Genomic DNA, 16,277 nt, shown 5'->3' with positions numbered 1-16,277 from the left:
ACATTTGCTGCAACATGGACGGCACTGGAGGAGATAATGCTAAGTGAAATAAGTCAAGCAGAGAAAGACAATTATCATATGATATCTCTCATCTATGGAACATAAGAACTAGGAAGATCAGTAGGGGAAGAAAGGGATAAAGAAAGGGGGGGTAATCAGAAGGGGGAATGAAGCATGAGAGACTATGGACTCTGAGAAACAAACTGAGGGCTTCCGAAGGGAGGGGGGTGGAGGAATGGGACAGGCTGGTGATGGGCAGGAAGGAGGGCACGTTNGGGCTGGTGATGGGCAGGAAGGAGGGCACGTTTTGCATGGTGCACTGGGTGTTATACGCAACTAATGAATCATCGAACTTTACATCAAAAACCAGGGATGTACTGTATGGTGACTAACATAATATAATAAAAAAAACATTTAAAAAAAAGAATGCTGTATTATGATACAGTCTTTCAGATGAGATTTTTTTAAACCCTAGTTATATGTTGCTTGTGAGGGTTACTTCTTACACAAAAATTCACAAAAATTTTAAAAATAAAATAAGAGGTACAGGCAAGATAGCCAAATACAAATGAAAGAATGTAACAATATTAACACCAGACTCAATAGAATTTTAGTGAAAAAGCATCAGCAGTTACACAGAGTGACATTGCAGTAGAGAGTGATTCAATACATGTGAATAAGAACAGTTGTTTTGCTTAGAGTCTAGCCAAGGCACCATGAGACAGACTTCATCTGGTAGCATAGCTCAACCGTCTTTAAGAGGTCATCCTCAAGGAGTGCTCTAGTAGCTGTCTCATCTCTGTCTTTCTCATGATAACTTCATATGTTTTGAAACTTAGAGTTTGCACCTTTTTTTTAGAAGTACAGATTCTTCCATGTCAAAGATTCTCATAAATACTTAAGTAATTAAATAGTTAAGCAGCTTGGTTGACCAGTCGTCCCTGGTACCAAGACCCTAAATGGCTGAAATGCATTCTTTCATAATGAGGTTTGTCTCAGTCACAGAAGCACCTCATGAAAGAACAGCAGAAATAATTTGCCTGAAAAGGAATAGAGAAAGTGATTCTTTTGATGTCTCTTTTTATGATGATAATTCCTGACAGAATAGCCATTTTATCAGTAAATGAATTCCTAAAGGAGAAGAAGGTTATTGAATCTGTCTCTTTCCTTTAGAACCCTCACACACAGAATGAAATTTGGATTAAAAAATAATAAACTGCAAAGAAGACATCACAACAGAGCCATTTAATTTCTTTTTGCTAACACTTTATTTTTCTGCCTAAAACTCCGGAGTGAAGGTAAAATATAGCATTATTGCCAGGAACAGTGAAAACATTTTCCCCTTTATGCTACCACACTAAAATGTGATTTAGATGTAAATATAACTTATATTTCCAGATATTAACCACAGGATACACTATGGGCAAATTGTTTTCAGGAAATACATATTGCACGTATATAGTTCAAGAGCACACTCAAAACACTTCATCCTTAGCAACCCAGTTGCTATAATACCTCTAACTCCATTATCCACAGCAGAGAAAACACAAACGTCGTACCTACGTCCCAAGCCTTGGAGTAGATAGATCCACCTTTGATTATCATTATTGATGGGGCTCACTCAAAACAGATTTCTCAAACAAATTGCTTCTGTGTTTAAGATGTATTGCACTTCACCTCCTTTGTCAATCGTTGTCCTGTTTTCCAGTGCTGCTGATTCCACCTCATGGTTTTCATTTTTCCCTCCCAGATGTTCACCACAGTCTCTCAACTGGTCTTCTTTCCTCCATCTTCTGGATCCAACATCTCCTTTGCATTGCAGACAGTAGTGTTTGCAACCTGCAAATGTGACCATATCCCTGCTTTAAAATTTAAGTAGGTTTTTTTGTTTGTTTCCATGCCCCACCTTATTTCATTCTCACCACAATTCTAAAAGGAGTTACATTTGATCGTCTTTGTTTTTGTTGTAAATGAGATTTAAAATGCAAGTCGTCCAAATTCCCACAATAGTGGAGAACAAGATTTGAATTTAGATCTAACTCCAGAACCTAGGTTCTTAATTACTATAATATAATTCCTCAATGTGCTTTATGATATATCCTCTCTTCTCTCTGATGTCTATCCCATCTTCATTCTCTCTGAAATGAGCAGCAAATAACTCCATAGATAACTATCCTTTCCTATCCCTCTTAAAAGTCATTCTACCTTGCCTCTAAGCTCTTCCTTTTTTTCCCTATTTTCTGTATGTGTTTTGATGTCCTTCATCTAAATAATTTCTTTCTTTTTCTTTTCTTCTCCTGTCTTCTTCCACACACAGGCTTCCCTCAATACTAAGTTCTTGGCATTGTACTTGAATGTCTACTCTTATTTGAAAGGCCCTTGCGTACGTACAAGGCTTCAATTCCATGCTGATTATCATTTTCCTAAATGGATACTTTTATTTTAGGGTCCTGTTATCATCTCACACTCAACAATAATTAATTGAATGCCCTTCCCGGGTGCCATTTTTATTTTATAAATCTATTAAATTTTTGCTATAAGGTCTAGGGCAAATAACCCAATTTTGATGTGTCTCTGTATTCCCTCTTTAAAACAAATAGATAATTTCTGCAATTTCTACAAACTGTGGAGTTTGGTGATTCCTTGTTCCAATCCATGAGAGATTTACCTTTGAATTTTTTTTTTTAATTTTATTTATTTATTTGACAGAGATAGAGACAGCCAGTGAGAGTGGGAACACAAGCAGGGGGAGTGGGAGAGGAAGAAGCAGGCTCCTAGCCTGATGTGGGGCTCATCCCATAACGCCAGGATCACTCCCTGAGCCGAAGGCATCCGCTCAACCGCTGTGCCACCCAGGCGCCCTTACCTTTAAAATTTTAAAAGTCAAAATTTTGAAGTTTATCACAGTTGGCTCCTTAAGGGTCCATCTCTTTGACTAATTGAAATCATAGTTCTCATTTAAGAAATGGGAAATGCTCAGCCTTGAGGACTTATCTCTTGAACCATCTTATTATACTCAACTTATATTTTGAACAACCCATTCCCACTTGGAAATTTCTGTTTTCTTAAAAGCTCTCCATTTTCGAAAAACTAAATTTTGCATTTCTGTCTCCATCAATGATCAATATTGGTACTTTTGAGCCTCACCTGCAAGTCAACTCCTTGAGCACTTTTTTTGCTTTGTTGTTGTTGATTTTTTTTTGTTGTTGTTATTTCATTTTCATTTCAGCCTTTTGGTTAATGGCCTCTAAAGCATTGCAAATTTATGCTCTGCCCCTGGAGACATCCAACCTGAAGCCAGTACGTTCTTAGTGGTTTCTTCTTCATCATTCTCCAAATCATTTATGTCCTTCATTTTTTTTGTAAGATTTTATTTTGTTTAACAGAGAGAGAGAGAGAGAGCCAGCAAGAGAGGGAACACAACCAGGGCGAGTGGGAGAGGAAGAAGCAGGCTCTCAGCAGAGGGGCCCGATGTGGGGCTCGATCCCAGACCGCTGGGATCATGCCCTGAGCCGAAGGCAGACGCTTAATGACTGAGCCACCCAGGCGCCCCTATGTCCTTCATTTTTTAAAAAAATTCTGTATAGGTACCTACAAAATTTAATTCTCAAAGTTCTCTCCCTTCCAATCATTCTGAATGTTCCTTTAAATAGCTTTCTTAAAGTACCAATTTAATTATGCCACTTTCCTTCATAATCACATAACTGAATTTATACAGATTAAGTAAAAGTATGATTTTAAAGTGCTTTATATATCAGTTGTCCAAATGTGTCTCTTTTTGCTCCTCAAAACACAGCCAAACATGTCTGTTTTAGTCAAGTCTATCTTCTCAATACTCTCTAAGAAATTATAAAGAATTCTGTGGTAGTACTATGATACAACACTCAGATCCTTCTTCAAGGAAAGATATTTTGCCCTAATTGTTGGGAGTGCTGTCCTAAAACAGCTTTGGTTATCAGTACACTCAGGGATCGCATCAGCAGCAAATCTTAACAACCTTGCTTCGATATCCCATATCCAATGACCAATTAAGGAAGAAGTATAGGGTAGGACCAGCCATTTTTAAAAAACATCTTAAGATATTCCACACATCGCAAAATAGGCTTTACTGAGAGTGTAAACTTCAATTTTTTTGTAGACATATAGTTATGCAACCATCACCACAGTTCAGTTTAGAACATTTATATCACCTCAAAAAGATGGCTTGTGTGAAATTGGAGTCAATCCTCACTCCCACTGGAAGTCCTAAGCAACTATTAATCATCTATCTCTCTTTATAGATTTGCTTTTTCTGGAAATTTCTTATAAATGCAATGTTATAAATGAAGTATTCAACTGCCTGTATCTTAAATCTGTTCTCTTCAATGTAGCTAGAGTTGTATTTCTAAAACATAGATCTCATCCTTATATCCCCCTGATTATACCGTTTAGTGTATTTTCTCTTTCTAGATATCTGAAATCTGTTACATATAGAATATGAGAGCCTTTTCTTTGTCTGACTAGAGCTAAGAGGCTCATCCCATCTCCAAATACTCCCTTCCATTCCAGGCATAGATTTGTAACATCTATTTCTATTACCTTTCCAGATTCTCAAATATCTCTTCATCTGTGAGGCCATCCCTGACCCAACATGGTATTAAGTACTTTTTATTTGGTATACAATTACTTCTAATTCTTATTTAGACCACACTATATTTCAATTAATATTTAAATATGTCTTTCCTCCTACATGGTGAACTTTTTGAGAGTAGGGATCAGGACTTTACAAACCTTTCCTCTTGCTATAGCAGAGCTCCTTGTCCATAAGAGATACTAGATGAATGTTCACTAGGTGAATGAATGAATGAATGAATGAAAATTTAAAGGAGTATATTCATGTGACAAGGAAAAAGGAAAATGAATAAATTGTCCCCATCAATTGATCATCTGCATTCAAGTCAATGCTCTGGATCCTGAAACTTATTAGTAATAATTAATAGGAAACAACACAGGTGATTGTTTCAGAACTGCTCTCTACTTACTTTTCTGCTGGACAAATAATTGGGTTTTCATGGTGTATAAATTGTGGTTAATAATTGCCTTTGTCTGGGCTCTTGCAATTTTTCTAACAGAGCAGAATCAAACTACAGCCAGAATACGGTGAGGAGCTCTTTAAACCATTACTGAAATTGCCATTAAGATTCAGCTGCAGGACAGGATCTTAAAAGGAGCTTCTCAGTTATAGAACCCAGGCTTATCACATTGAGAAACCATTGAAACTATTCAAATTCTCTCCCCATCACTTGTAGGCAGAAGAATAATTTTCACATCAGCTACTTTATTCTGGCTACATGTACAGAACCAACACATTGAAGGCCAAGTTTAATTCATTCATCCTCAAGAGGAACATAAAGACTATCTGTTGAGATATTGAATTCAAAAGTATACTCCAATCAAAAATAGTTTGGTTTTATCTTTTATGCATACATATGACACCATGATACATATTCAGCAAAGACATCTTACTGTTTCTGTCATATCCAAGGATATAAAACACAGAACACAGTTATTCCAGCGATAGTGTCTTTCAGCTCTTTCTGTAAGCCTGCATATGTATGTTTTCATGGACAGACTGCAAGTTCAAGATCTTATATTCTGTCATATATTTTTTAAAGCTTTGTTTATTTTTTTGAAGATTTTATTTATTTGACAGAGAGACAGCCAGCGAGAGAGGGAACACAAGCGGGAAGTGGGTGAGGAAGAAGCAGGCTTCCCAGTGGAGCAGGGAGCCTGATGTGGGGCTCGATCCCAGGACCCTGGGATCAGGCCCTGAGCCGAAGGTAGATGCTTAACGGCTGAGCCACCCAGGCACCCCTATTCTGTCATTTTTAATGTCAAGTGTGCCCAGTATCAAACATAGCAAGCTTTATCACATCCTTATAAAATTACTGGCAAGGCTTCCTGTTATTTTTTTACTGCTACTGTCACAAATTACCACAAACTTAGTGGCTTATAACGACATCCATTCGTTATCTCCCAGTTTCATGGGGAGAAGTCTCAGCGCAAGGTGGCTCAGGTAGACCCTCCGTGCAGTTTCCCGAGGTCTAACTCAAAGTGCTGGCTGAGCTGCCCTCTTATCTAGTAGCTCTGGGGAAGACTCTGCTTCCATATGCAGTCAGGTTATTGGAAGAATTCAGTAATTCGAATCCATTTTTAAGCAAACGAGAGCTTGTTGAATCCCTTTCTTCAAATCTCTGACTTCCTCTTCTGCTACCAGCCAGAGAAAAATCTTGTAAGGACTCCTGTGATTAGATTAGGTCCACTTGGATAATCCAGGATAATCTTACAATGTTACAGTCAAGTAATTGATAATCTTACTTAGGTCTTCGAAGTCCCTTTTATTATGTATTTGCAGGAGTAACACCAGGGGATCGAGAGTCTGGGGGCTTAAATTCTTCCTACTACTGGCTCTTAACTGGAAATGAATATAAGGAATTATATTGAACATGAAGTTCTTTCATTATTTTTAAAATTGTTACCCCAGGAGCCAGTTGATACCATCAAGAGCTCAATGAAGCTTACATTTACTGTGATTACTTCTGGGTGCATGTCTTCACCTTTGAACCACCAGCAAGACATCTGTAATACAATAAAGAATGCAAATAGGGATATTGGGCTTGGTATTGACACTTTACATGTACTTGTTAAGGATATCATCGATAGCCCCTGTTGAGTCATTGGGTTTTAGAAGTCACTACTTCCCCTTGCTAATGACTCCATGCAATATGTTTAGTGAAAGTAAGTTTTTTAAAAAAAAAGCTTTGCTTTTGCACTGTTAACAAAATATAGTGAGAGCTCTAAAATTTTTCTCTCCATCTAAGGATATTTGAATTTATACATATTATCCATAACAGACAGTAAGTGTGCTCTGCTCAAGTGAAAGTGACATAACCAGCAGAATTTGATTGCAAGATGCAATAGAAAATATTTATTACAGCCTGGGTTTAATTGAGATTGCACTTTAGCATCCTAAAGATCTTTTCATATATAGCACATTAAAAGCTGAAATTAATGAAACCTACACAAACGGTCTTATTGTTCCTCAGAGAAGTATTCCTACCTTCACCTTATATATTTTCTAACAAAGGCTCAACAATACTGCTTAAAGATTTGATGAATTGACATTTTTCTCTTCACTTCTTGAAATCCAGAAGTATTAACTCAGATTGTTTTAACACACACTAAGTATACTTCTGGCACTCTTTAGGGTTGATGAGTATTTCTGACATAATATTTTCAATACCTTTTGCTTTACTAACTAAAAGAGGAAAATTTAGTCTCAGAGAGTGGCAGAATTTGGACTTTTGTACCGAAGCCTAAGTCTGTCTCCTTCTGACAGATTGCCTCTAGATTTGGGGGTTAGAAAGTCTGCTGGGTTTGGCCATTGGGAGTCAATTAGGGATGGTGTAACCAGGTGATGGGTATTAAGGAGGGCACGTGTTGTGATGAGCACTGGGTGTTAGACACAACTGATGAATCATTGAACACTATATCAAGAACAAATGATGTACTATATGTTGGCTAATTGAACATAATAATAAAAAAAATAGAAGATGAATTTAAAGAACGGATAAGCAGTAGAGATGAAAGCCACTCTGAGGGCAAGAGGTTTCACCTAAGTGGATTTTGGAAAAATGGAACCAAATGATCTCTTATAAGTTTAGCAACCATAAAACAAGAGATAAGGTGACAGAATGAGGAGGGAAGGAAGGACGCAGAACGTTTTCTGTTCTGCATTTCTTTTTCTTCTCTAATCAGGATTATCTGAGAATGTTGGTAGCCAGAGAACAAGCAACAGACAGAGAATTTCCAGAGAAGAGTGAAAAATGGAGCAAGGTCAGTGAAGAGATAGAAAAGAATAAAACCAAGAAACTTAAGTGAAGAAATTTTCCTTAGAAAAGAGAAAGGACATTTGTCATTTTGAAAGAGGAGAGTTCATTTGACAGCTTGCACTGCATAAACTTTGCTATTTAGTTGGAACCCAGGGGGTAGAAGGACCTATGAAAACAGTGTCTTTTGCATTTGATAGATGCCAGTTAGGGATGACAACACCCCTGTCTATGTAGAAGACTGATTAGTGTATTAGTTACCAGTTCAGGTGCTTTAGTCGGACTAAATATAAATCCTGGCTCTGGCATGTCAACCACTGAGATAAATTTCACATATCATAAAATCAACCCAATTGAAGTATACAATTCAGTGTTTTTAGTACATGTACAGAGTTATGTGCAACCAACACCACAACCTAATTTTAAACATTTATGGCATCCCAGAAAATAACCCATTAACCATCGTTATCCTTTCCCTCCTCTTCTCCCAGGTCTGGGTCCCAGCCCCTGGCAACCACTAATCTACTTTCAGTTGTTACAGATTTGTCTATTTATGGCATTTTACGTAAAAGGCATCATGCAATATGTAGTCTTTTGTGAAGGTTTCTTGCACATACAGTAATGGTTTCAAGGCTCACCATCTTGTAGCGTGTATCAGAACGTCATTCCTTTTTATTTCTGTATAATCTTCCATGTTATGCATGTACCCTATTTTGTTTATTCATTCACCAGGTGATGCACTTTTAGCTTGTTTCCATTTTTTGGCTTTTATAAATAATGTTGCTATGAACATTTGCTATAAGTTTTGTACAGACATGTTTCATTTCTCTTGGGTATATACTTAGGAATGAATTGCAGAGTCATATGATAATTATAGGTTTTCCAAAAAGGTTTATCATTTACTCATATATTATTTAACATCACTGAGACTCAGGCTCCTGATCTCAGATGGGATGCAGAAATTGTACCTATTTCCTAGGATTTGAGGGAGGATTAGATTATATAAGTCATGTAAAACTTGGCACATAAAAAGTGAGTAGGAGAATACTTTTATTTTTACAACATGACTGGGTACAGTAACAACAAAAAATTTTCTGGTGTCTATGGGGTGTGTGTGTGTGTGTGTGTGTGTGTGTGTGTGAAAGAGAGAGGGAAAAAATAAGACTATAATTTGCCAGAAGGCAGTTTCAGCCTGACATACATGAGTATAACACTACCGTGGCCTCTACACATAATTTCTAGCCATGTCCCTGTTGGATCCCTAAAAGTATTTTTAAAATTTCTCTTTAGAATATTTAACTGGTCCAGATACCTCTCACTTTTGAATTAGCCATTATCACCTCACCTATTCATTCCTGTCTTTTTTCATCCACCTAAAACTCTCTCTTTGCCATCCTAAACCATCCACTAACCCTGTGAGCCCCTGGTAACCATCCACTTCTAGCAAGGAGTCTTTGTCTCAACTTTCATCATGGTAATGACACTCCCTTCCTCTGCTTTATCTTTTTCTGAGCATTCGCATATCCGAGTCTATACCCAGATGCTTTTGGCAAACAATTCTCATTCCTGTCCTTACCTTTCCCAGACCACTCCTAGGAAGTGAACATGGGAAAGACAATAATGTGTCAACCTTCAACATGACTGAGAGAAAAAAATGAAAAACGAAACCAATAAAGAGGTCATATTAAAAACCTAAAAGCAGATTAAAATTACTGAGTTATTTATCTGTTTGCCTTCCATTTTCTCCACATAAAGTATTTCTCATGGGGTGTTCTTATAGTAAGAGCTTGAGTCATTGTAGAGCTCAGATGTCTGCCCAGGGTTTATTATATTTTGACTGTTGGCATTTCCTGGATTATGTTGCCTTTGTGCTTTAGCTCTTCAGGGTATTTATGCCACTTCAGAATTATATTCAAATTCCTTAACCTAGTACAGAAGGCCCTTTGTGATCTTGGTCCCTGTGTACCTTCTGTCTACCTAGTTCAGACTCACATGCCACACTTCAAACTGACATGAAGAACTTCCGGCTCCCCCTGAGCCCTGGGCCATGTTCTCTTCCTATCTTATCACGTGCGGCAATTTCTCTCAGGAATATCCTTCCTGGGGCTTAAACATTGTCTTGACAGGGGCACTCTGAGTAAGGAGAAAATGAACTCTTGTAGCACGTTAATTCAGATTCATATTCAGGGACGACATTAGAAATAAGTGATATATCAAGTACAAGGTAACCACATAAGGACATGTCATACAGGTTATGGCCAGGGATCCTCATTAGCATGTTCAGGGGTTTTCTTTTTCTTTTTCTTTTTTTTTTTTTAACTTGGCCTGTTTAGCCAACGTCCCAGTTGTTCTCCTTTTCTCCAGTGACTTGCTCAATTCTCTCCCTCCATCTCTCCATATATTGTTTCCTCCCTCCTCCTACACACAGGCATCAGGGTGATTATTGTCCCACTTAAATTCTTCCCATTGGTTCCCGGGAGGAACATAATCCCCTTGGTGTGGCCACTCCACTCTTCATGATCGTGTTCCTCTGTCAACCCCAGCCTCATTTTTAACCAAGTTTTATGTGTGTACTGAATTGTAGTCATACTGAACCCAACCTGTTCCCTCCTGACTCATGACTTTATGCCTTGCACATCCTTCTTTCTAGAATTGTGCCATGCAGTATTCTAGGCACTAGAGATTTGCAATAAATAAAACAAAGTCCCTGTTCTCTTGGTACCTGAATCGGTTCCAGAATCTCACTCCGTCTGCCCATCTTGTGTTGCTCTTTTATAGCATTTACTGCTTTTTGACTCTATACTGTTGGTCTTCTCTTCGAGATGGGGCTTCCTTGAATATGGGGATTTTATATCTTTTATAGCTATACCTTAGGACTTTATATAAAGAGTTTGGGACATAATAAATACTCAACGAAGGATTCCTGAAACACAGTGAATTAGGACTGAAGATTCCAGGACTCTCAGCATCAATACTGACTCAATCTAACTTGGGCTAACGCTTGAGTAGATTAGCTAAGTAGGTATCCAAGCCAGACAGGACCATAGAATGAGGTTAACGAGGCCCCGCGGGTCTCAGCAAAGGGTCATGCAGTGAGATAGCACCGCTAATTAGGATGTAAGCAATGTTTACTCTATCTTCTCATCGTGCTTCACTTCTGTGAGCATATTTCCTCACGCAATGGAGGGGGTGGGATTAGACAGTCCCTTGGTCTCTTTCGTCTTTACTACTCTGTTGATGAAATGAATTGGNAATTGGAAAAAAAAAAAAAAAAAAAAAAAGGCATTGTATTGTTTCGAGACTGTGAATGCAACTGCCCTAGTGAAAAGGCGAACTGTATGTTCAGGACGTGTAGAAACACAGAGACACTCTATCCATTTTTGATGTCGGTTTGACAGAGATGTTCAAACACATCTCTTTACTGTTTAGTATTCACTGCCCACTATGGGCAAAAAAATCACGATTTTTTTTTGGCTCTAGAGTTCTAAGCACTTCTGTTTTAAATTGTGCTGAGATAAAAATAAAAATAAGGTAAAAAACATAAACTTTTGAGAAAGCAGTGCATTATTAATTACTCTTTGGATGAATTAACTTGGAGAATTTTTTTAATTGATGAAAGTTTATTTGATATATTGTTAAAAACTTCTTACCCTGATATCATTCTCCCCCCCACACACACACCCTGACTGTAATTAATTTTTTTTTAAGAAGTTGCTTTACAGCCATAGGAATTTAGAGGACCTAAGGACATTAGAGAGTATTGAACTGAACCCCCAGTCAGTGAAAACTCCCCATGTACAGAAACCTTTACAGCTGTCAATCCGATTATCTCAGAAGTTAGGGGATCATAACCATATACTATACCAACTCATTTTTGTTCAACAATTCTAACGACCATAAAGAATTTCTTTGTGTGGTACCATGGTGCGCCTTTCTGTACCCCTTGCTTATTGATCTCAGGATTTTTCCCTCTTTATCCTAGATCTGCCCTGTGGTTTTAGTCATAATGCATTCAATCTGTCTTTCAAATATTTGAGAACAGTAACTTGTCACATGTTTTTCTTCATTTTCTCCTTTATTTCAGCAAAAATCAATTGAATACATATGTTTTGTAAAGACGTCTCACTGTCTTGGCTAAAAACCTGGGTGGGATGACATAACCCAGGACAACTCTGTAATTTATATTAACTCTAACTCGTTAAAGGATAGGGTAGCCATTATAATGCATGTTCAAGGGGATGATCCTTAGGAGTTTGGCAGCTTTGCAAGCAGTAGTCAGGTGGGGACCTGATCCATTTGGGATGGAACAATTGCTTAGCAACATTTAAAACTGTTTTAACTGGGCAGAAGTATATTATTATCAATTGAAATGGATAACCCCACAACCCTTTTATTCTTAACCAGTTGGAAAACAAAACCTGAATATTATGGGCAGTGCAAGGTTTTTTATCTTCAGAATGTTTATCTAAATAGATCATTACTGTGAAAACATTCAAGACAGCATGAAGTAACATGTGAGACCAACAGACTTACTATTTGGGAATATCCAAGATGATGCAAGAGTCAAAACGAATAGAAGATAGACTGGAATACAAGAGAAAGCTTATATGTGTGAACGTTAGAGACAGTTGTTCATGACTATGACCTGTTTTTCACACATTCAGGTACCAGAGCATGTGTCAAGGAAAATATTTTTGAAAGACTGAAAAGAAAAGAAAAAAGAAAAGAAAAGAGAAAAGAAAGAAAGAAAGAAAGAAAGAAAGAAAGAAAGAAAGAAAGAAAAGGAAAGAATGAGGTAGTCAAAAGAGAGGAAAAAAGTCATTTCTCATTATCAAATTGTGTTATATTAGATTCATTTAAATTGGTAATTCATGAAGGTGAGGCAGGAAGTGCATACATGGCAGAGATATCACAGAGGAGGGGAACTACTGTTTATTGAATATGTGGTATGTGCCAAGTATGATGCCAGGGGCTCTGCGTATGTTATCGTTGCTATAATGTCAATTATTATACTAATTAACCTTTATCGGCTATGGCAAAATAGAAATCTGGGGGAAAAAAAGATCAAAAAGCTAGCTATAAAGTATATCCAGCCAGTGTTTCTCTTGGAAGGTTCAACCCAGACAAGATTATACCTAATGCCCTAAATGCTTTCAGGTCATACTGTGGTTTTCTCTTTTAGCACTTAACAATTTATACTTATACTTGTATAAGTTTTGCTAAAAGCTAGTTGCCCCTGCTAGATTATTAAGTGTGTGCAGGCAAAGACTAAAACATTTTTATTTATTTATTTATTTATTTATTTATTTATTTATTTATTTGTAGAATTCTCAGGTCCTAGCACAATGCTGAAGCATATTCTGGGTGACTAATAATGAGCTATTGAATAAAGGTATAAATCCATTAATTGAGATCTTTGTTAAGTCTGCTATGTCTTAATGACACCAAGAAAAAAAAAATCACAAACTATACTACTTGATCTATGTAGATTGAAAATACTGTTTTTTTCTGAATGTAGCAGAATGCCCTGAGTTCCAAACTGAAATTCAAATTTGACTATCTGTGGGTATCTTTTGAATCTGCTTTCTTTTCTTTTCTTAAAAAAATTTTATTTATTAGACAGAGACAGCCAGCGAGAGAGGGAACACAAGCAGGGGAAGTGGGAGAGGAAGAAGCAGGCTCATAGTGGAGGAGCCTGATGTGGGGCTCGATCCCATAATGCTGGGATCACGCCCTGAGCCAAAGGCAGACGCTTAACCGCTGTGCCACCCAGGCGCCCTTCTTTTCTTTTCTTTTTCTTTTCTTTTCTTTTCTTTTCTTTTCTTTTCTTTTCTTTTCTTTTCTTTTCTTTTCTTTTCTTTTTTTTCTTTTCTTTTCCCTTTTCTTTTCTTTTCTTTTCTTTTCTTTTCTTTTCTTCTTTTTTTCTCTTCTTGTCTCCTTATTTCTACCTTATTTTTAATGAGCTGATATGCAGATGGATTCTATTTAGAGCAGAAGGGAAATATGCATACAATCCTTAGGAGAACAGGTGAAGGAAGGAGTAGGAAAATCACAGTGCACTGTTACAGATTTGTAATCAGATAGAGTTGGGTTTCAGTCACAGCTCTCATACTGGACTTTTCTCAATTTCTCCAAGACTCAGGAACCCTATCAGTGAAATGGACAGAATACTGTCATGCCTATAGCATTATAGAATTATCAGTAATAAAGCCTGATATATGCTAGGTGCTTACATGGGTACCTGGCAATCACTATATACTCAGCAGGTGGTTTGCTATCGTTATTATCATTATTAGATTAATAAGTATTAATGGAGAATAGCATAATGGTTTCTGCCTTGTCCCACTGATCTGAGAGACTTCTTTAAAGTCTGAGATGAGAATTACAGGGCCAGAAGCTGCAAAAACTGTCATCCTAAAGTACTCTCTATAATTAGAGGAGCAAGCATTCAACTCTAAGGCCAAGTGACACAATGCAGGGAAAACTTAGAAAGATAATATGTTTGCTTCTACATTGAGGCCAGTATTGCTCCAGGACCTTAAGGTGTTGAGCCTTTGGCAGGGGCAGTTCTTTGATAATAGACATTGACAACAGAGACGATGATGCAGAGCCTTGGGGAGGATATCTGATCAAAAGACTGAGCACAGGACATCACCCAGAGCACCTGAGAAACCACCCTAAGAATTCCTACAAAAAGTGATTTGCAATAAAGTCAAGGTGCTTACAGCTGAGTAGGAAGGAGCGGGAGGTTGATGGCCTGTCGTCAGGGAGTGGGCTTCTGCAGCGTGCATCTCAAGAATTAATATGAATGCAAACTTGCTTACATATTTGTTCCATTAAGGCTGGGTAACAATCTGGTTGCATGAAAAATGAATGTTCCAACTAGAAGGGAGTTAACCTACACCAGAAAGCAGAAAAGGGAAGCTGAAGATGATGCCAAGCCAGTCAATGTCCAGGAGGGAGAATACCTTAGCCTGGTGATACTAGTTATTTGGACTACGAGCCTCACAGCTTTATCCTGCATCCTCCCTTCTCCCACTACCAGGACCATAAGCTCACATACTGGAGAGGTAAATCTAAGTGCTATACAGCATGCTGTTCTCAGAATTTTCCCACTCCATACAGCTACCATTCAAGATAGTTTTTGATGAGCATGCTTACTTTGCTTGTCTCTCTATACTGCTGTTTAGTCGATTGTCTCTCAGGAAGCAAGTCAATCACTCTTGCAAGGAGGCTTCTGAATTGGCATCCCACCACTTCGCCACACCTGTACTCAGATTTGTGGAAAGCAGACATAGACACAGTTCAGGAGCAGACTACCACCACCTGCTTCAAAAACTCTGGCTTTTCGCTATTAATTTTATTCTGAATATTTTAACTTTTCTTTCATTAAAAAGAAAAAAAATATATAGTTACATGCATGGCAGGCACATTCACATTTAACCAATACCTATGAGTAGTGGGTTCCAAAAGCTTTTCCTGAGTTTTATAAATTTGTTTCATGTCAACTATAGGTGTTCAAAAAGTACATTTAACCCTTGAGCCAACTACTTAAAACTCACAAGAGCTACTTCCTCTGGGCAATTGCTAAAGCATGTTTGAAGAGCCCATGATGTACCAGACAAAGAAAAGGAACAATCTTTGCCTGCTGTCTTTTCCTATAATTGCTGTTTGGCCTTTTTTGCAAGGTCAAGTTGCACACAAAACATTAGAGGCCTCTTGCCATCCTTTCTCTGCAATGATTAGTCACAAAGCTTCAGTTCTAACACTTTGGAACTTAAAAGTCTTTATTCTAAAGATGAGTGATACACTTGGTGGGTGGGGAAAGAGATTTGGGGAGGATGACCTAAAACGGGAATTTGAGGTAACTTTCCATTTTAATCAAACGCGTCATGGTGCAGGCCTGAGAAGTATGTCAGTTGACGATACAGATGTGAAAGAATGCTTGTGTAGAGAAGCAGTTGGACTATGACTTTGTCTGTATGCTCTCACATATGAAAACTAGTGTGATCTTGCGTGCAAAACTAAACTGTCCTTCTTTAGAGGATTAAAACAATCCCTGTGCAGAAAATGAACGGCCTACAGAGCAACCTTTTTCATGACACATCTCCAAAGGCAAGACAAACAAAAGATAAAATGAACTTATGGGACTTTATCAGGATAAAAAGCTTCTGCACAGCCAAGGAAACAGTCAAAAAAACTAAGAGGCAGCCCACGGAATGGGAGAATATATTTGCAAAGGACACTACAGATAAAGGACTGGTACCCAAGGTCTACAAAGAACTTCTCAAACTCAATACGCCAAGAAACAAATAAACAAATCAAAAAATGGGCAGAAGATATGAGCAGACACTTTTCCAATGAAGACATACAAATGGCTAACAGACACATGAAAAAATGTTCAAAATC

This window comes from Ailuropoda melanoleuca, chromosome 13 (assembly GCF_002007445.2).
Source record: "Ailuropoda melanoleuca isolate Jingjing chromosome 13, ASM200744v2, whole genome shotgun sequence".
NCBI classification, from domain to species: Eukaryota; Metazoa; Chordata; class Mammalia; order Carnivora; family Ursidae; genus Ailuropoda; species Ailuropoda melanoleuca.
This window is presented reverse-complemented; position numbering follows the sequence as displayed.